Source organism: Blennius ocellaris, assembly GCF_963422515.1.
Source record: "Blennius ocellaris genome assembly, chromosome: 12".
Classification (NCBI taxonomy): Eukaryota; Metazoa; Chordata; class Actinopteri; order Blenniiformes; family Blenniidae; genus Blennius; species Blennius ocellaris.
The window spans coordinates 10,297,624-10,319,694 of record NC_137661.1 but is presented as its reverse complement, the minus strand read 5'-3'; positions in this window follow the sequence as shown (position 1 = coordinate 10,319,694).

The following is a 22,071-nucleotide window of genomic DNA, read 5'->3' as shown; positions in this document are numbered from 1 at the left end:
AACATTTCCCATCTGCCAGCGTCCTTGCAACGCGTCTCATGCGGAGTTCAGGCAGAGTAAAAAAAATAAAAAAATAAAAAACCCAGACCCCTCTGGAACACGGCAGTTCACGCAGGGATCACACTCTGACGTACAGTGGTCTGTATCGACGCGTCCATCTCACTGAAACTCCTCACACTCTCTGCTCATCAGCATGCAGCGACGGGTGAGAGCAGACGGACTGAAGAGGACGCAGATGATAAATGCCACTGACTGAACAACCTTAATGGACTAATGAGGGTTAATAATGACAATGACGGCAATTGTTCGAGGGTCACGGTCGGGAAGGTGATGACGATGCTCAGCGCGTTATCAGTTCGATTAGTCAAGCTGCCATTTTGCCACAGCACACGGGCTGCAGCTTGAAAACCAAGCCCCTCGCGACGTCTAAACTCAGCTTGTGACACTGCAAAACCACATCATGTTCACAGAAGACAAACTCTAATCGGCAACTTAGAAATTTACAAGAATCGATATGAGGCACAGGAGATCAAATTTGTCATGGCAGCTGGTGTCTTAAGGAACAAAGACATCCTCTCTGCCGCTTTGAATAGCAGGAAATGTCTGTGGCTCTGTAGCTCTCGGGGTATATCAGGAGAGAGCAATCCACATCCTGCCACTGGGGAGACTGAAAGAGATGAGCTTTTAATTACAGACTTATTTACTGTTGTCATTTCAATCACCCAAATATGTCTCTCAGGGATTATCTTGCTAGCTCCTTGTCTCTCCCTCAGACTTTATCTGTCATTATAAACCACTCAACCAGGCTGGGCGCTGCCTCTGGGGCAGCAGCAGACCAAAGTGCTCACATTTTCCTCTGCACTTTTTTAGGCTGGTACAGACATGTTTGTGCTTAAAGAAAATAAACTTGACAAATGGGCAGCAGGATCTGGTGACCAGTGTAAATGGCAGATAGAAGGACCATCTGGTATCCATATCCCTTATGGTCCATGACCACTTTGGATGATGCACGTTTCTTTCTTGTCTGGTTTCTGCAAGACTGCCAAACCACCTGCTGTATCAGTGACTCATGCAAGTATATTCTGATGTGACAGATTTGTCATATAAGCGTCTCTATGGATGCTTGCAGCCTGTATGGGTCTGAATACTTGGTTTTGAATGTTTTTGAAGGATGATTCCTGCTGAATCTCAGTTTTAATATATTCTATTGTATTTTTCATCAGTTTTGATGACATTGGCCTCATCTTGGCTCCTGTCGCATTTGGGCCCAAGTATCACAATCAATTTTTAGGTAGTGATGTGCCACTCACTTAATGAGGATTACTATTTGAATTAATTGAATTACTCCAATTCCGGTATCCATGTCCTGCCACCACTGAAATAACTCTATTTCAAATAGATATTTCAGAAAAGTTCCTACTTCTTACACTTTAAAAAAAAAAAAGTGGGACTATGGTCACACATGTAAAGTCTCAGACAGATTGCAGTATGTAGAGCAGAGTTATACATCATTTCCTGTTTCATGGCAATCAATGGAAATTAAGAGGGCTGCTATGGCTACGCCCTTTGACTTTTGCAGTTTGTTCATACGGGCCAAATTTTTGATTTCTTGGACTTACCCTGTAGGCGGAGGTCAACACGAGAATTTCATATTTAATGCCAAATGGTATTTGTGTCGGGGACATTTTTGTGTGTGCTGATGTGCTTCATATCTTTACCAATCTCAGGGATTATGTCACAAAGTTTTGGGGCAATGGGATGTACAAATATAATTCCTTAAGCTTCCTGTTGCCAGCAGGTGGCACAATGTCAGTGAATGAATATTGACTTATGGATTGGATCAGAGGAGGTATTTCATCATACAGATAAGATTTTTGGCGCATTGCAGCATGTAAAGCAGAGTTACACATCACTTCATGTTTCATGGTGAACCATCAGATTTTTTGGGGGGGGCCGCCATGGCCCCGCCCTTCGACGTATGTGGAAGAATTTTGATGAAGTTTACATCTGTAATGCCTCTTGTATATATTATATATACGTTTTAGGTCTCTTGGACAGATTCAAAACAAGAATATCACAGATAAAGCTAAATGGCGGGCTTCTTGTTGGGTTGAGAGGACTCATGTCTTGTTTGTGTGTCTTGAAGTTCTTCATATCCCTACGAATCTCAAGGATGATATCACAAAGTTTAGGACTATGGCACATGAAAGTATAATTCCTGAAACTTCCTGTTACCAATAGGTGGCACTGTTACTATTTCAAACCGTAAAAGTGTGGATGTCTTCAGACTGGGCCTGGTGTCCAGCATATTAAGATTACAGTCGATTGGATCATGTGCAGCTGAGATGTAAACACTTGGTTATAATAATAATAATTCCTTGCATTCCAATAGGGTTTCTCCCAACTCTGCTTGAGCTCCGACCCTAATTGTAGCAAAATTTTGGTCATTTGGTAACAAGATCACTGCTCATATGATAATCAGTTACTAATTAATGTGAAAAATAAGGACATTGCAGTCACATAATATCTTATGATTTCACCTAACAGTGAACGTTAGGAAATCAGGCTGTAATAGAAGAGGATTTACATTTCATTTCACTTGTCTCTATTCCCATCAAATCCATTGATACAGTCGTGTTAATGTAAGAGTACATTTAGTAAACAGAATTGGTGTGTACATTTTGTTGGCTTTATATTGCTCAATGTTGCTCTGCTTCTTCTTTTTTTTTGCCTCCTCAGGACATTGTCAACTTAATATAATAGCGGCCATTACATTTCCTGCTGTTACGTCCAGAGGACTGATGGACCTTGGTTTTTTTTGGTCTAATAGAACCCTGCCATCCACACTCATATAATCAAATCAAACAACTCCACAGCAGATAAAGTGAGGAGGTGATTTCCCAATCTACAATCCTTCTTTCTTCACCCTTTCAATGGCTCAGTAGATGCCTGTGTTGCGAAAGACCCAATGTGAACAAATGTTACATTTGAAGTAAATGTCATTAGTTGTTCGACTAATTGTCTGCACATACTAGACTTTGTGTTCTTGTTATGTCTTTACTTTCATCACTATGTCTTAGCTTGTTTGCATGTCAGTGTGTGTGTATATATATATATATATATATATATATATATATATATATATATATACACACACACACACACACACACACACACACACACACACACACACACACACACACACACACACACACACACACACACACACACACACACACACACACACACAGGCAGACACATTCAGATCTTGGCAGTTTAGCTTATCAGGGCTGGGGTGTGTTATTGTCTAGCCATAGCATGCCTTATTTCCTGTACCATTTCACACGAAATCATGACAAGAAATTAATAATTAACATTCAACACCAAACTGTTATAATTAATTTGGCACATGCAATGAAATTATATGTATCACAGCATGAGTTTCACCTTGAACGCTCTCTACACAGTATTTCTGCTTTACTGATTGTAGTTGTAGATTTATTAGTGCAACTGTTGAAATTGTTCTTTGTTGGGTTTTTTTTAACTTTTACGTTTTAGCCCGAGCACTCGCGCACTGAATCAAATTTGGCTACTTGACAGTGTGACAAAGCGTGCTCTTGGTCCTTGTTGATGGAGTTTAGGTGCACTTGAGGTGATTTCTTTCCGTTGTAGTATTTATTTTCTTCTCTATTTAAGTGGAACAAACCAAGCATGAAGAGTGAGTTTAGGAATAGTTCTGAGCACCACATGCGATATGTGGTTATTAATGAGAACTGTTGATCATCCCATGGCAAGAGTTGGGCTGCTTGCGCCATTAATCTCACACTACTTTATCACCATGGCTAATTAAAGCTCAGGCCAGCAGAGAACTTAGCACTCGGACAACCACTTAAATAGCTTTTTTTCTGTAATTGATTTTGCTGCATCATGGCACAGAACTTGCCAGAATACTACACTGTCAACCCCAGTGTACTATGGATTTTAATAAATGGCAAGCACATAAATTCATCCTAGGTATGGAGCCATTTTCTCTGAGAGACACAGACAGAAAGAGAGAGTTAGAGAGATGCACCTGTGTAATCATTAAATTAGGAATCTCACAAATAATTGTTTGTCTTTCATGCCCTAAAGGTAAGCATCTATTAACATAAGCACATTGTGTGTTTTAAGTACATTGGAAGTGATAAGAATCTTTCAATCATACTGCTACTGCCTGTTTGCCTTAAAATATGCTTTCAGAAACATTGCAATCAACATAACACCCGAGGACATGTGTATATTTCCAACCACTGAAAGCTATTTGTGTGATTTATTCATACAGCAATTAAAAAAACACCCCACAAAACCTCACCAAAACAAATTTCAAGTGTGTAAACCTCAAGAAGCCAAGAAAACTGCTCAGCTCTGTGACATGTCACATTAGTATGTGCCTGCCTCAGTATCAATTCTGGCTTGTGAGACAGCGGTGTCCCTGCCAGCCTCCCAGCTTCCGTAGTGATGGTGACTGCGCTCGTTTGATAATTTATCAGAGTCTGTGCAGTGATACGAATGCGGGGCAGACCAGAGGTGGCTTGGCTCTGCAGTCGCTCTGCAGTGAGTGACTCAGCTGGACCAGCTTTAAGGAGGACAGTGTTTATATTCCCTCACACCTCTGCTTGATCTGATCTCTCACATACCTTCCAGAATATATTTCAGTCTTTCTACGCTCCCTGCTCATCTCGATCCCCATTGTTTTCTTATTTATCTGTTTTGATTTACATTTCATCTCCTGGCTCTTTAAAAAAAAAAACTTTCTATTTTTGCCCCTTTCTTAATTTCAATGCTTCCCCATGTCCCTTCAAGTCACCGTTCACTGCAGGAATTCAGACTACGATTCAGGCTGTGTTTTGTCGGTGAGCTGTAGGATGCTGCTGTAAAGCTTACAGTCTTAGAGGCAACAGCAGAGGGACTAAAATAGTCCCCTTACGCCTACATACAGCACTGCACTAAACTTTTAGGTAGGTGTCAAAAAAAAATTGCAAAATAACATTGCTTTCCAAAATAGAAGTTTCATTTTATCAACAAAATGTAATCTGAAATCTGAGCCGTGTTTTGCGTGACCACGCTTTGGCTATTCATTCACACAGACCTAGTGGTGGGTAAACCCTGAGCCATGCAGAGGAGTCCATGATGTGCGATGGCAAATGTGGCAATACTTTTCATACTGGATTGAAAATGATGGTTTTATGTTGTACAATGAGGGATTACCCTGGGATAATCTGAAAGCAATCTAAGGAAGACTCTCTCTCCCTTCATCTCTCACTGCGACTGCAGGTGGGAAGATGATGCAGTGATCAGTGATGCATCTGCGTTTACCTGGTCACTTTTTGTGTCAGTCTGATTGAATTATCCTGATTTAGAGATGAGATTTGTCCCATTTACAGGAGAACCGAATAAAGACATTGGACTGATGTTCAAAGTAATGCGCTTCATACAATCTGAATCAGTCAGTAAATACGTTTCTACCACATGTGCCATACATAGGCTTTGCCATAACTTGTTTTCAGCATGCATGCTTGCTGTTAATGGTGTCATGCTAAATTGGCTGGAGGTCACCTCTGCATCGACAAGTCTCCACTTTATTCTATCAGTTCTTTGTTGATGATGAAGCATTTGCTGAAAAACAAGTGCTCTTACCTATTTTACTATACAACATGATTAGTCTTTGGTCTGTGGTGACAGAGTACGTATATGAAATGAGTGACACAGAGGAGACATGAAAAGAGTGGGTGAGAGAAGAACCATTGTGAGAAATACAAAAAGAGGACGAGTAGTAGAGTAGAGGAGTGAAAGAACAGAGAAAGGTCTGTTCTCCTGTGTGCTGATGCTGCTAAAAGTATGTCCTTTCGCTGTTTTGTTTAGTTTTTTTTGTAAAGGAGTGTGACGTAGGTTTTTCTTCTCGTCCGCTCCCATGTGGTGCCGGTGTCATGTAATTTATTTGGCACTCTGTCAGTGTGTTTCGGGCCTATTGTGAGTGTGAGAGAGAGGCCTCTGTGTGTGATAGAAAGATGTTGTGGTTACGTGCGTGTGTTGTAAAGGAAAGGCTGGAATTTGACTCCCAGACTCGGGTTACAGGCAGTAGAGTGTCGCTGTATATCTCTGAGTGCGTGTGCGCCTGGAGGGGTGAGGATGATCACATAAAGCCCAACATTGCCCCCCCACACACAGGTCGCTTAACATTGGCATCATCAGTGATGTCACTGGCCCATGACACAAGATAAGCTGATGGTGGTGGTGGGGGTGGTGGTGGGGGTGCGGCTGAAGCCCTGCCACAGCCCATAGCTTCTAATTGTATCCTCTCGCCGACTCTCTTGGCGGTTAATGTTTGTGTCTGGCCACTTTATTATTATTGTGTGAGCACAAAAGGACCACATTGTGTACAAACAACAAAACTATGCATCGCTCTCCTCTCTTTTGGATAATGGATTGTTCCTATTATAAAGAGAAAACACGCAGGCTGATATTTTCTCTGGTGGTTAATATTAATGGTCTCATTGTGAAACATGAGCTTTGGCTCAACATTTGCAGAAAGCACGATAATATAAAGTAGGTCTCTTATTCATCACATTGTTAAGACAAGAAATAAAATAAACAAAGTGACTAACTTAAATTAAGCTTCAGACTAAACACCAATATCTGTTGTAAATGTGTTGTAGGTACCAGGGATGGGAAGCAGACTGTTTTCCATAATGTTACTTTTGACCTTGAGAAAAGACAGTCAGACAGGGGGAAGTGTAATTCTTGCAACCGACTATCAATTCCTCCCACGTTTCTGGAGGCATTTTAAAGACCCTTGTTTGCTTCTGTAATGCAAGTCAGGAGAGGCGTTCAAGAACTGTGCAACGCGGCACATTACTGTGGTGATGCTTATTTTAAAAATGTGCTTGTATAGTTAAGATAGTAAAGCAAGTCATAAACAACATCTGAACATATTTTCCTGAGTGTTTCTTCTTAAGGAGGTAATGAGCAGAGTGAAAGACAAAATTGAAGTTCCCTGAGCTTTTAAACCTGTCATTAATTTTAGACCCTTTCCTCGGCCTCCACGATAAATGATTGGATGTGCTGAAGAAGAAAAAAAAAACGGTCACAAGTGATGGAGCACAGTGCCACCCTTGTTATCTGACTGTTACTCTGTTTTTAAGGGAACGATGAGGTCCTGTTATTAAGTTGTCGTCCTACTTAGTCTACTTAGTGAAAGCATGTTGCAATGTCGCGGAGAGGATCTTCCACAACTACATTGTTTGCAGGTGTGTATTACGCTTTATAAGAAAGTCTTCTTTTCCCAAAGTGCATACAGCGATTGGCAGACACAAAGTGCAGCAGTACAAATAAAGTGAATGAAATTGATAGCTGGATAGGGATAATTAGAAGAAAAGGAAAACAATTAAAGAGAGGCAGCTGGGGCTAGTGGATAATGTTAAAATGGGAGAGAATGCATTATGAACGATATGCCATCTCAGATCCCTGTTGTACTGTTTCTCCCTTCAGTTCAGAAGGAAGCAAGCAGCACCTTTTAGAAAGAACTTGCAAAACAAAGGCAACAATCCTACTGGGCCATTTACTTATTTCTGGTTGACAAACTGAGATGAGATAAAAATAGACCAAGAGCCTTGCTTGTAAGACATTAAATATTAATTTCAGAGGCAAAAAAAAAAAAGATCCAGTTAAAGAGCACAGTTGGAATTCATCCTAAATGTTGAATCTTTGTTGTTCACCTGTGATCATCTATTTATGTGTTGTTTATTTACCCACCATATTACTAATGGGTTGCCAATCACCCTGACTGATTGCAAATGGCTCATATACAGTAGATGTCCATTATTATTGGGTCTTATTTGACAGCCTTGTTTTGCAATGGCTCTCATAACTTACCAGACACTACAGGTGTGGTGTGACAATAAGAAACAATTCTACCCAGTGGTAAACATTGACCTGTCTCACCTTATTTAGAAGGGGTCACTGCTCATTTTGCAAATTCAAATGGAGCTAAGTGTATTGAATATCAAGCTCTATGAAAATTGAAAATCACGCATTCACTGTTTATCTTCATATAACAATTTGCTCGAAAGGTGTGGTTTAAATGACTGCACACAAAAGAACGGAGGCTTCGATGTAGAAGAGACACAGGAAGTCATCTGAGGCAAAGCCTTGTTGAATCGGTCAGCCATGGCAACCAGTCAGCAGTGTTGACTATTAACAATGTGCGTCACGTTGGACACAAGCACAGACCTTTGCCAGAGACACATGTTCACCCTTGTACTCTCTCTTGGTCTCGAGCATGTGGAGGGACCTGCACACACATGCAAAGATGTGTGACAGGTGGGGGACCTCCCAGGACCCTGCTGATAATGACAGTGTGCTGCATGCCGTTATTGGAGTTGCACTGACGTTTGAGCTTTGTGGAATGTATAGATTAAGGAGTGCTTTATGTGTAGATTTTGTGTCAAGGACATACATCAGAGCCTTCTTGAGATTCTCGTTTCAGCCTATAATTATCTGCTCTGAAATGAATGGTTAGAATACTCCCATCATTAGACCTAATTTTTAAATTTAATTTGTTCATTACGAAATATTCCCTGCCTAAGTGGCACTTTTGTTTGGATCTACATCTCTAATTGTATTATTGTTAATAAAAGGTAATTCAATTAAAAATATCATTTCATACGCTTGACTCCACTCATTTGTGTTCATGCTATCCCCACCCGATACTGAATCCATTGTAAGCAGGTGTTTTTAATGTTTCGTTGAAGAATATTCTAATTGCAAAGAAACCAGAATTTCAATTTTGTTTTTGTGATGACAAATTGGCTAAAGGCTAAAGGTTTTGTTTCGCTTTTGGGAAAGTTTAATTTAATGCTTGCTTGAGTAAGAGTGGGGCGAGATCAATGTGGCCCCCCCGGTGTGGGGCCGTGTAGAATCAGAGCCCACAGGTCGATGCTCGGGTGCTGGGTCTCGGCAGGCATCGGCAGATACTATAGAGACGCTAGCAGCAAGCTGCACAGCATCTTTTTTTTTTTGTATTTTCTTTGAGTATGTGACCTGACAACGATAGTATGAATGGATCCCAAACGCCAGAAATCATACTGCAAAAGTATCTAATTTTTCACATTCTTATTATAGCAGTTATTTAAATCCATGATTATAATTTGTCATAGGCTTACATTCGTTCACAATACAGTTACATATTTAACATTTTCTTCACAAACAGAAAATTAGAAACACTGCCTTCCCACAAATATACAGGGAAGTGTGTCTATCCAAATGTATATCCAAAAAGAATATAAACCAGTTACAGTGTGTCTAAATGAAGGCAATCTGCTCCTTTCATGAGGCATGCTTGACATTTAAGACACACAGTATTTATGTATGAAGATAAAAGCTTTATTTAAAGATTTGTATATGAATAATGTTTGTCGGAGGAGAGTTGATGCAGTTTTCATCGAAAAAACAGAGACAGTATCTTCAGACATTGATTTGACAGTCGGTTGTATTCATGGCTCTGTTAAGTTCCTGAGTAATTTGCTCACGTATCATCCATGGTAGTGGAAATAATACGACACTATTGAACAGGGCTCATCTTCTCTCTTGTTTTCCAGTTCTTGTGTCCTTTCTTCTATCACTCATTCACACCAGTGATCACTCACACTGCTCCTCACTATCTAATCTCTTTTCACAAACTGTTTTGTTTTTCCTCAAAATAAATGATCTTTTATTTCACTGTATATGAACTAATAGACTACACCTTGATTTAAACAAATTAAATGTAACCATTATGAATATATATAATACCTTACTGAGTGTAGAATAAACCGTGAAAGAAATGTGTGTTCTGGCATCGTTGCAAGTATTCCAACATTCATAGTGATGTATTTACTTGTGTCCAATTGACTGAGATAAATTATTGTTGTGTCATTGTTTTGATTCTAGTTAATCACTATGGGCCACCACTTTGTGGATAACAGTGTTGTCTGATAATCCAAGGACCTGTTTCCTGAGTCAATAAGTGAATCTAAGCTTGCTGAGTGCACCGCTTATATCGATCACACAAAACAAACATTGGCTCTTGAAGAATTTCACGAGTTTGACGGCCACAATAGGGTCCCCTACTGACTTGTTAAAAACAATGAAGGTTGGAGCCTCTTCGCGACACGACCCTGAAAATGTAAATGGCTGGGTTGATCCATAAGTGTTTCCGGCTCATAAGATCAGCTTGTCCTTTTATGTTCATATTCATTTCCAAGCGATATTTCTTTTTTTCTGAAGTATTTACTGAACTCTCAGTGAAAAAAGTACCAGGTTTCAAAACTAACAATGGCGCACCACAAAGAGCCAGAAGTCAAGTGCTTTTAAACCCTCTTGTTGCTAGGTAGTTTCACATCTTTTTTTTTCTTTTTCCTACAGGCTGCAAAGTGAGCACTAATGTAGAAGTTGATTTTGTATTCAGCTGCAGCTGTTTTCTGCTGGCTGAATGCTATTTGACACGCAGAGTCTCAAGTGTCGAGATGCCCATCAATCAGAAGTGCAGGCCTCTTAAAACCCGTCATTCCAGATATATTCTCAGCTTTTTATAGCTTTTCATTTTACGTGCTGTAGTTTGTATTGACTCACGCCGTGTGACATTTGAAATCCTACCCTGTGTACCACACGTATGAACTAAGCCGACGTGTAACAAAAATTCTTTTGTGCATTTTGGTCCCAAAATAGAGTTTCACTGAAGTTCTGTGGCACTAATTGATTGAAAACATCTCAACGAACGTCACTTGTTATTTAAGGCTAACTTGGTAGACGCAGGAGCAGAAGGCTTATGCTTCTGCAGCCATTTAAACCTTGATGATTATTGCTTTCAGAGAAACAAGAAGGATGTTTCATGCACTTCATCATTATCTGCTGTAGCGTGTTGTGAGTTTTATTATTTCAGACATGAATTAAGGTATTGGCACTGACTGGAAATTGTGTTATTGTTGTGAAATGTCTCCGGGAAATAAGTAGTGCGACAGTATTCATTATTGGTTTTAAGGGGAATATATTATAAACAGTGTACTAAAACCCCCACAAAGTTCTAACTCATTTGACCTTATTAAGGGAACCTTTCTTTTTTCACAACAATTTGTAAAAGGATCATCACTGACGTTGCCAAGACAGCCGAAGTGTGAGTTGTTGTGGTGGCTCGTGCAAATATATACCTTGGTTACTTGGGGCTGGGGGATCAGAGATCATCCTTGAAATGTGACCTGAACGTGGTCCAGCAGACATGAACTGAGATAGAGCCTGCCGAGAGGAACAGCGTCAATTTCACCAGGCCGGGTACAGGACAGAGACGTGAAATGAGGCGCTGGACACTTTTATTGAAACTGAGAAGAGACGCCTGCTTAATAAATGGCATTTGGATTATTTTATCTGTTTATTTGTTTTCGTTTAATTTTTTCTTTAGATTCTTGCCTTTGTTTGACAAATCAATTTATAGTTTCCTCACAAAAAGAATGATGATTATATTTTTTTGATTTGGAGAACCCACTTTTTCCTCATCCCTTTTTAAAGACGATACCTTGAAGTACCTCAGGCATGACGAGGATACGCACGACGAGTGGTATTTTTGGAGTCGGCCTTTTTATTAAAACCTGGAGTCAATTATTGAATGACTGATGATGTTTTGGATTGCTGACACTGCGCTGTGACCGACCGGCCCGCACTGGGATCCAATCTCCATTTGTGGATACTCGAGAACTTCAGTAATACCAGTCTCATCATCGATGAATCAAATCAAGTAAGTTATTGAGTTGAGACTTGCAGAGAACAGAAAGCAAACACAAAACAAATTGATTTTTGATCACTCGGGGAGGCGATCATGACAACGTGGCACAAACTGGAAGTACCCATCAGCCCTTTCTGCTCTCGTCGTCACTCCTGGGTTTGGTATATGGAGGTGAAGGATTGTGGGGCTGTTTTGCTGAGCACTGCGACCCTCCATGATGAAAATCCAGACTGTTTTCTTAGTGATATTATAGACCTTGTTCATGGAAGGCCGTTGTCTTACTGAATGAAATAAGGTTCACTCAGTGTGTTGCAGCTGAACGACGGTGATCAGGATGACTTGCTTGTTCCACAGAGTTTTATCTGTGGTTGTGTCTTTATTTTAATGAGGGTTTTTTTTGGGGGGTTCAAATTATGTGTCATTCAAATGACTGATTACTATTATAGAATGAGCAACACAATTACAAATACTGGAGTTTAAATAGACTCGTTACTCATTGTTTGTCTTATGTTGTGAAACCAATTATAGCTGGTGTCTGTCCTGCAGAATGAGCCCACTGTCAGCTTCAGCATTAGTCGTAACTGTTGTCTTGAAAGTTCGTATTTCACTAAACTCCTGTTTACTGAAGAGGAAACAAAAACCACAGTCCGTCATTAAAATGATGCTTTAAGCACAGTACCTGAGATGCATCAGCATCTTTAGATTGACGTAAGGTTACTTCTATATAAGCTCTTTACGTATTTGTAGTCCATTTCTCCTGCTTGCTGCGTCTTCCTGCTGTCAATAGTTCATAACATTCATCTCCTAAGATTCACTTTTTTCCCCCCATAAGAAAGAGAGTCTTTCTCCTGGAATTTGTCTCTGTTATTTATGTATCACAATAGAAGTGCAAATGCATAGCTGAGGTTGACAAATAATGTCCTAATAATTTGATCAAAACTAACAATTTTTCAACACTTAACTCATAAATTGTATTAATTCCACTACCAGTCTCCAAATACTTGCGTCACACTATTCCTATTTGATGAAACATTTTATTTCCCTTTCCTCAAACATAAGCGTGGACACAAGCTGACGAGTGTCTAATTAAGCCAATTGTACATCACACAAGTCTATTTTAATGGGAAGCTGATAGAATCTGTTTTGAACCAACCATCTGCATTGATATTGTACATTCAGTATGAACAGTTTTACATCTGGCATTGTGTTTACTCCACAACGTCTCTGCCGTGGAAGATTAGTCAGAGGCAGCGTGTCGTTCTCATTAGAGTCGGTCCTTTTGTAGTTGCAGTGTGCTGTGTGAGATCACTGCTGGAAATTGCTGATAACATGTTTAGTGAGAAGAAAATCACCTTGGTGCATAGGAGGAGAGCTGGGCTGTGAAAATTGCCCTTTAAAAAAAACAACAAAAAAACAAAACATTTTGTATTGACCGTCTCTTTTCTCAGTCTTTCTCTTTTATTCTTCCTCATTAACTGCACAGCCACTTCCACCTACATCAGCTCACTAATGCCCGTCTGGGTTCAAAATGGTCTCTTAGGGATTTAACCAGCACATCTAGAAAGGGCTCTGTTGGTCAGCATGTAGCTTGAGCTAACCTAAACCCCACAGTAAGTGGGTTTCTGCTTCTTAGGTTGTCTCAGTGAAATGTGATATACCTGGCCTTCATCAACAAACGAAACATTTCCTCATCCTATTTCAGTTGCAGACAGGCTACTGTTGCAGTTTTGTGAAAGCCCACCCAGTTGAATTAGCATGTTTATGATTATCGACTTAAATCATACTGAAAGCGGGATCAGCCGTAGTCATTGCAGGGTTTTTAATCTCACGGTTTAGAGAGAAGCAAGAGAAGCTTGCATGCATATTCTGAATAGCTGAAGTATGAGAAGAGCTGCCCGGATATACATTTGGAGAGCGTTACCTCATTTGTTCTTGTTGATTTCTGAATCTGACATGAATCATTGTTTTGAATCATTTTGTAGGACACACTCACACAACCTGTAACCTGATGTTGACGTGAAGCAGAGACAATAGCCACTGCATATAGAGGCAGAGGGAAAAGAGAAGAAGAATTGACACAAGTGAGTGCTGTGAGTGTACCTCATGCTGTGTGTTCACGCCAGGATCAGGCCCCCGGACCCTCCACACAAGTGGTCCATCATGTTACCACAACACACTTTGAAGAATAGACACTTGGCTTCAACACACCTGGATAATACACAACAAATGTATGTTTACACTAAAGCAAGGTTGTTTTATTTTAAACAAGAAAATATAGGAAAAGATGCTGATCAAAGACGCAAGAATAACTCATTTGTGTCTCTTAATAGCGGGATTAAATTACAAAACAGGACGATTATAGATGTTTTTACTATTATGAACCATCATTCAAACATCTGTTTTAAACAAGCGCCACATGAAACTATGCTCATATTTAGGTGTCACCACCTGCGTTGCATAAAAATTGTGAACTTGTCATTTTACAGAAACGTGTCCATGAAATGTGATCTCAATGTTTGTTATTGATACAAATTGAACTGGATTAGCTGCTGGAGCAATATCATAAGTGGGAATCACTGGTTTTAATTGTACCCACTGATGTCACCTGTCAGTGACGTTCGATTTCTTGAAATACTATATCAGGGCCTTGAGTTGAATGTTGTCATCCATTATTTACTCTGTACATTTTTTTTTTTTTACTGTAACATAGGAGTGATGCAGGTCATCTTAGTGACACCAGCTGTTTCATTCATTCATTGCATCACATGAAAAGAGACAACAGACTTCGGTGTGTGTTTCTTGTTGCAGTTTGCAGTAAATGTCAAAGGAGATCAAATTACTCCACGAGCGATATTTTCCCTCGAATGAAGACATATTTGGTTACAAGGTAAAATTGATGACATGAGTGAAGGGGACAACAACTTCAATTGTATCTTTATTGTTTTTTTTGGCGGCTCTCACTTCCTCCGCCTGATCATGTGTTCCTTCACTACATTTGCAAATCCTCTCTGGGGCCTTCTTCTCCTCATCCGGCCTCGCAGCTTCATCTTCAACGTGCTTTGACTACGTTATCTCGAAGCCGTTCAACCTCAGCTGTCCTTCTGCTCTGTTGACCTTTTAGTCTTCTGTATCCTATTCACTCCCAATGAATATTTCAAAGTCGTCCTAATTTTATGCTGTTATATAAATTGTTTTGCAAAATATATTTAATGATAGAAAATATGATTATAGCATAAGAATAAGTTGCTGATTTATTAACTGTGAGGACTGCCGTGGTGCTTTATATTTCATATAATTGATTTGGAAGCAAAGGTTGTCAAATTGCCATCACAGGAAATTGCTTAATGTGCTCTTATCGGATGCCGTTATATTTCAAAATAATAGATAAATAACACTGATGTAATGTAATTGAGAGCAGAGGTAATTTTATCTTTCGTTAGTCAGACCAAACCTTAAAGCCTGAGCACCCACACATCATTGTGTTTAACACAAGCAGAAAATCAGAAAAAAAAGCTAAACGAGGTGTCAACAAGCAGCCCACTTATATTTCGTAGATATTCCCTCACGTAAGCTTCTATGGGTACGACGGAGCTCCAGGAGCCATGTTCCGACAGAGACGGCGCACGATTCACACACACACACACTGCTACACCTGAACAAGGCTCATCACGTCAGGATTTAAAGGTCACAGCATCTGCTTGGGAAGGTTAAATTAATCTGGTGATCTTTGACATGTAAATTTACTCTATTGACAATCCTGAAAGAACCTCCTTTGTAATTGAATGTGGAATCCCCTCATTTTGCAATTTTGTGAGCACAATTTTCTCCTGGATGTCTGAAGCTGTGTTTACTGTAGGTCCCTGAGCCATTTCTTTCAGGCGACACGCTGCTGTTAATGTTATGCTCTGCACTGCTTAAAATTCCCACATTTTCGCAGCATGCTCCCCCCCCGGTTGTCACAATGTGAGAGCGGCTGGCGTCAAATACGTGATGGTGCTGGCATGGAGAGGAGCACTACTCTGCACAGGGATTAGGTTAATCACAGGGAGCATGGACGTACTGCCCTCTTTTCAGAAAAAGGAATTAGATTTATATTGAGAGAGGTATAGAAGGGGGGTGGGGGGGTGTCTGGGCTTCAGAAAGCAACGCTGTCGCAAGACCAGTGAGACAGACACCCATCGATTTCAATTTTCATTTTCAATCTGGCAATCAAATGTGTAAAAAGAAGGGCCTTTTATCTCCTTCCTGATTAAACCCGCTTCTCTGCTGATGTTGGATGGAGAGACAGACTTCACAGATCTAAGATGTTGGCCGTTGTGGTTTACTTTGTCTCACACGTCACGCTTTGGTGGCTGGTCCTGCAGCTGAAGCCTCACGTTTGTCAATTGCAGTTTTCGGCTCATTCAGAAGATCTTTTATTCAGCCACAGTAACCAATCAAAGGTTAAATATTGCATCGTTTTGAGCTCATGAAACCTATAAAAAGAATGTAATATCTTCATTTAAAGCCCGTATTTTTAATGTGATCAATCCAATTGATATTGTATTTAATTTCTTTAATATACCTTTTATTTCAAAGCACATTCATAAAAACAAGACATGCGTTTTCTATTCTTTTTTTTTCTTTTTTTTTTTTTTTTAGCTCTGACAAAGCAGCAAAAATAGATCAAAAATGTCTAGTTTTTCATTGATTCATATTTGATTAATATACAGGATATTCATTTTGGTAAACCAGGAAAAGCCCTTAACATGTCATTGAAAATTGAAGAAAGATACTCAGATGGAGTAGTGCCTTCTCGGACAGCTCTGCTGTAGCCTATAAATCTTTCATTGAAATGTTTATTATGTATATATGTATATAATTTTCTCTTTATTTGCCTATTTTCGTCTTGTAAAAGCTCCACGGGCATTGTCCTCTCTGGCTACACTTGACATCACGTTATGAACGACGCACATCGGAGGACTAGTTAACTACTACTACCACAAAATAAGCAGTAAGGATTTATCTGTTTAATGAAGTAATTTGTTTTTAGGCCTTGAAATCTATAACTTCAACTCCATATTCATGAACCAATGATGTTTTTCCGAGGCAATATTAAAAGACAACTAAAACCTTTGAATGTATTTTTTTTTTTTTTTACAAATTGTAGTATATAAATATAGAAATACTTTCTCATCCTAAAACATATTTAAAACATTGTGGTGACAGTAGCACATGTGACAAAGCATGAACAAATCAATATATGGTTTGCGTCTTTGTTTTGAAGTACTTGTATAACCTTGCATCAAAGACTTTGTCCTTCGTCATTTTAAAGCTGCACGAGGCTCAAGCAGTAGATCTAATTCTGAGACACACATTGTGCTCAGGCTCAGGTGTGTTGTGAAGCTTCAGTGACCCACGTCTCGTTAATGCACCTGCAATCAACCAATCAGAAGTTACAACTTCATGAAGCAGCCAATCATGATTTCAATGATTTAAAAAAAAAATAAAAATCTACACTAATATCACTGCTATGTGAAAACTGCCAAACTGTTCAATGTATCTGTGGCGTGCTCTTGTGTCTTCCATGAGGTTAGTTACTGTGTCATGTGCGGCAATGAGCCACTAGGGGGCGTCGAGGTGTTGGATTGCTCACCAGGGGGAAGTTGGACCTGTTTTCTAAAGCTGCTTTGACCTGTTTCGTCACTCGTGCATCATTCTTCATATTCAACCAGAAGTGCCTTGAGAAAAGCAGAGTGTTGGTTGTCAGATGATTCTTCCTCAAGAATTGTCTGTAGAAGTTCCAGTGGAATAAGTGTACAGTTGGAGGTTTGACTCTTACTGAAATTCTCACATCTAAAAATAATTTCATGCCCCTCCTTTGCGTTCCTCTGTTTTGATAAACCTCCATCTGTGAACTTCTATTTCTCAGCACCTCTTCTTAGACTTGAGACTGAAATAGCTTTCAGGGATTCTGCCTGTTGTTTGATTCTGATGTAAAATGATTGTGTGTGTTTGTTTGGGGGAGTCAAGAGGTGATGCTGTGCCTGTCATCTTCTATCAAATACATCTTAAATTCTATTTGCAGCCTTTATTTGTGGTTCGTCGAGACAAAAGGCACACGAGGTTTTCTTTTTGTCTGCAGAGTGATATTGATTCAAATCATGAGGCCAATGCAGCAGAGAGTAACAATTTGACAGGATGCTCTTAAAGTGTCCAATTATAGCTCTCTCAGCTTTGGTGTGAAACACTTTAAAAGATATGGGTCGAAAATACCATGCCTTGCTTGCCAGCTTGCCTTTTGTTCCCTTTTTGAAAATTACACATGTGGGTTATCACTCCGAACAATATTTAATCAATAGTTGTAAGTAGACATGGACTTTATGTACAATTTAAAAACAATATTGCATTAAGTTAACACTAGATAAATATTTGTGGTGTAATAAATGGTGTGCACACATGAAGTACATTTCCCAGGATCTTGGGCTTCCACCTTAATTATAACAATGGTATTCCTTTTATATCTAATTATTTGGCTTCAACACAACTGTTCAGGCAACCATTATCACTTAAATTGTGATCCAAACAAAAATAATATTTGAAGGACCCATGGTCACTTTGCGTGTACTGCCGTCTCCGACGGCTTCCCACAGGGCATGGCTCATCTGGTGGCACGTCTCTCATGCCACGTCCTGTCAATGCGAGCTGACTGCTCTCACTCCAGGCAAAAACAGTGAATACACTGCCCCCTTGTGGATGCTGAAAATCACAGCATGCCGTCACAGAGACCGCATGCTGTGATTGTGCTTCAGGTTTGGGTTCCTCTCTGCGTAGTTTGCATGTTCTCCCTTTGTGCGTGTAGTTTTCACCCAGGTGCTCTGCTTGCCTCCCCACAGGACGAAAACAAGCATTTCAAGCGAATGGGAGATTTTAACTTGTCAGTTTGATGTCAGACGGATGGATGAATAGAGAGATGGATGGATGGCTAATAGATAAAACAGCGCCCCCCGGTGTTCAAGAAAGTGTCCTGCATAAATTTGGTTTAGAGAGAGAATACATTTCACATACCGTCATACCCATGAGTAAATATCAAGTCATACAATAACAAATAACTGCAGACACACTATAATTAGGACTGGTGATAAATATTGTAGTTTTTGTTATTCTACTAGGTCTTTATTATTATTATTATTATTATTATTAGTAGTAGTAGTAGTAGTAGTAGTAGTAGTAGTAGTAGTAGTGGTAGTATTACATCACTGTCCTATCTGATTGAATTGAAACAAAGCAGGGCTACTTACTTCACTATTTTAAGAAATGTTTGACAAAGAAAAAGAGGTTATGAATTTGCATATTGTTTATGTATGGATTAAGTGTTTCTTCTGGGTCTGGTGTGCACTGTATGTGAACTGGAATGACAGCATGTGTCAGATTTAAGTTGAGGTTGTAAATAGTACTTTACTTAATTTTGAACAAACATTGATTTGTACTTTTTCAGTTGGCTTTAGATGTTTTTAGAGATCTAACCATTTTAGAATGATTTGATTGTGATGCCACTAAAATATATAGAAACAATTATTTATAGATTACAAATATCAAAGTTCAATTTTAAGGTGCGGATTTTGTAAGCAGTGTTCGTTAGACATGGCCAGAAAAGTGATCATTCTTATTAATGGTATTTTTATGTGTTTTTATGTAGCGGTTGATGGTGTTTCACTGCAACGCATCACAATTAGATATGTTCTTCGTATTCATCCCCAGGTGTTCACAGATACAATGCTCAAACTACCAGAAAAAAACCACTGTATATTGAAAATACTAGTTTACTTTAGTGTCACTAAAAGCTACAACGTCAGTCCTGAACTACAAGTTGGAGTAAAATGACTTTAAGGCCTCAAAGTACCCCGGACAGCAGCACTGTTGTATTAGACCCCATTTGATTGTGTATGTAGTGTAGAAATTGCTGTTTTGTTTTATTAAAATAATTTTTTTTAACACCACAGCCATGCATTAAGGTATACTTTTCTATACATCTCCTGCCTTGGCAATAAAGTCAATAATGTAAAAAGTATATTTATAAACATTTCTAATCTTTTCTGTTATTTTTTATTCATTTATTTATTTTTGTTGAATTTAGCTCTTACTTGTACAAAAGTGCAAACATGTCAGTTAAGAGTATTAAACATGTGCATAAACGTAAACTACAATTTTCAGTTGATTTTTAACTTAATTTTTGTACAGTCATTAATTTTGTCTTCCAAACAAAACATATGCTCTTTAAACCAGTTTGTAAAACATGGCTATTTTGGGCGTATATTAAAAAAAAAAACCAGTTTTCAAATAGCAAACATCATTTTCAAAGTGGTAACTTCACTGAGTGTTGGCTACCCTCATATTCTTGCGAGGAACTCTTTCGATATCTTTCTATATGTTGTTGTTTCAGTGGATCACCCTGTAGAGATAATTAAGGAGGAACGGCAGTGTGTTTGTCACATAGTATATAGACAGCCTTGTGGCTACCGCGTCTTCCGCTTCTCCCATCTTTGTGTTTGTTGAGGTGCAGTGGGGCGAGCTGCAGTGTGGGAACTTAGAAGTGATTCCCTTTTGGCCTCTGGGATTCGACTCCTCCCATTTACGCGTTTGTTTAGGTGCCAACTCCATGTGTCATCTCTATGAATCATGTCCAATGAAATAGAAGGGAGGCTTGCTTGTCCCATCATGATAGGAACCGTCTAGAAATTACCCAAGCTGCCATTCAGGACAGATTTCCTGTGTCGCTTCATTCTTTGTGCTACAAAAACTAAACTCATAATATTTTCCTGATATTTTAAAGACTTGAAATACTTTTTTTTTATTTCAATAGGACTGCCAGCCAGTGACGTACATCCTGTTGAACTATCAAGCTCAGTCTGTTGACACAGTAACTACACCTTCTCAGATTTCTCGAGTATAGTTTGTGACTTTTCATCACAGATCATGTCACTAGTTATCAGGACATGAAGGCTTGAATATCAGCCCAATGTATATGTCAACTGGCACTGTGGCCCCATGCTATTATACCAGATGCCACCTCCCGCCCTCCCTCTCTCCTTCTCTCGTTCACACACAGAGTTAAGGTGGACCAAGATATTGAAAAACTGTATCAGTGGAGAGTCATTCTCAAAGCAACGTTGCCTTGCGTTTTATTCAATCATTAAAAAATAATGTGAATAATGAACAAAGTGATAGTGCTGTCATGTAATATACACCAAAAAAAAAAAAAGAAAATAGGCGTATGCTTGTATTATTACATTTTCCTGCCCCAGCATGTTAATAATTAAAGCTTTTAAGTTAAACACTACTCTTGACATTAAGTGTCACAAGGTACATGACATGAGCTTACATGCAATTGCTTATGGGGCTTAAAGTTGTATGCACACCAGCACATAGCCTGTATGCTACACAAGAGGACATCAGTTCATGTCGCATATTTCTTGAACACACAACAAGAAAAATTCAACAACTAGAGGAATTGTATTAATAATCCATATTCCAGGGTTTTGTTGTTTCACTTTGTGGATCCTATGTAAAGTATCACTTTGTAAGGCACTGAGGTTTTACACTTTGTTTGTATTTTTTATGTGCACCCCTCTCATTGTACATTTTTCATAGATACAAGCTAATATGACAGTAAGTGACGGATGAATTATGACTCCACTCCAGTCATTCCACTCCACAGCTTAGATGGTCCCTATTTAACACTGCTACACACACACACACACACACACACACACACACACACACACACACACACACACACACACACACACACACACACACACACACACACACACACACACACACACACACACACACACACACACACACACACATTGGGCATAGGGAGGAAGTATAGCCTGTGACGAGGAGCAGAATTCAGCAGAAAGAGCACAGAGAGCGAGTGGAGCACGTCTGAGTATGAATGAGGGCTGAAAGATTTCCATGCAGTGACGCCTTGACAGCCGTAATGTTATTGTGTGTGTGTGTGTGTGTGTGTGTGTGTGTGTGTGTGTGTGTGTGTGTGAGAGAGAGAGACATGACTGTGAGGTGAATGGAGCTACTGGTTTTGCTGCTTTTGTTGTTTATCACAAAGTTGTGGTGATAGATTGCCTGCTCAGTAATTTCCTTTAATTCAGGGGATTTTAGTTAAACAGTTGTGTGTATTACCTGGGAGCAAGAAGTGATGCTGTGTGACAGTGTGTGTGATGGTCTGTTTGTAGTCTTAGACTTGAGAGGCAACGTGTGTGTTTTGTGAGCACATC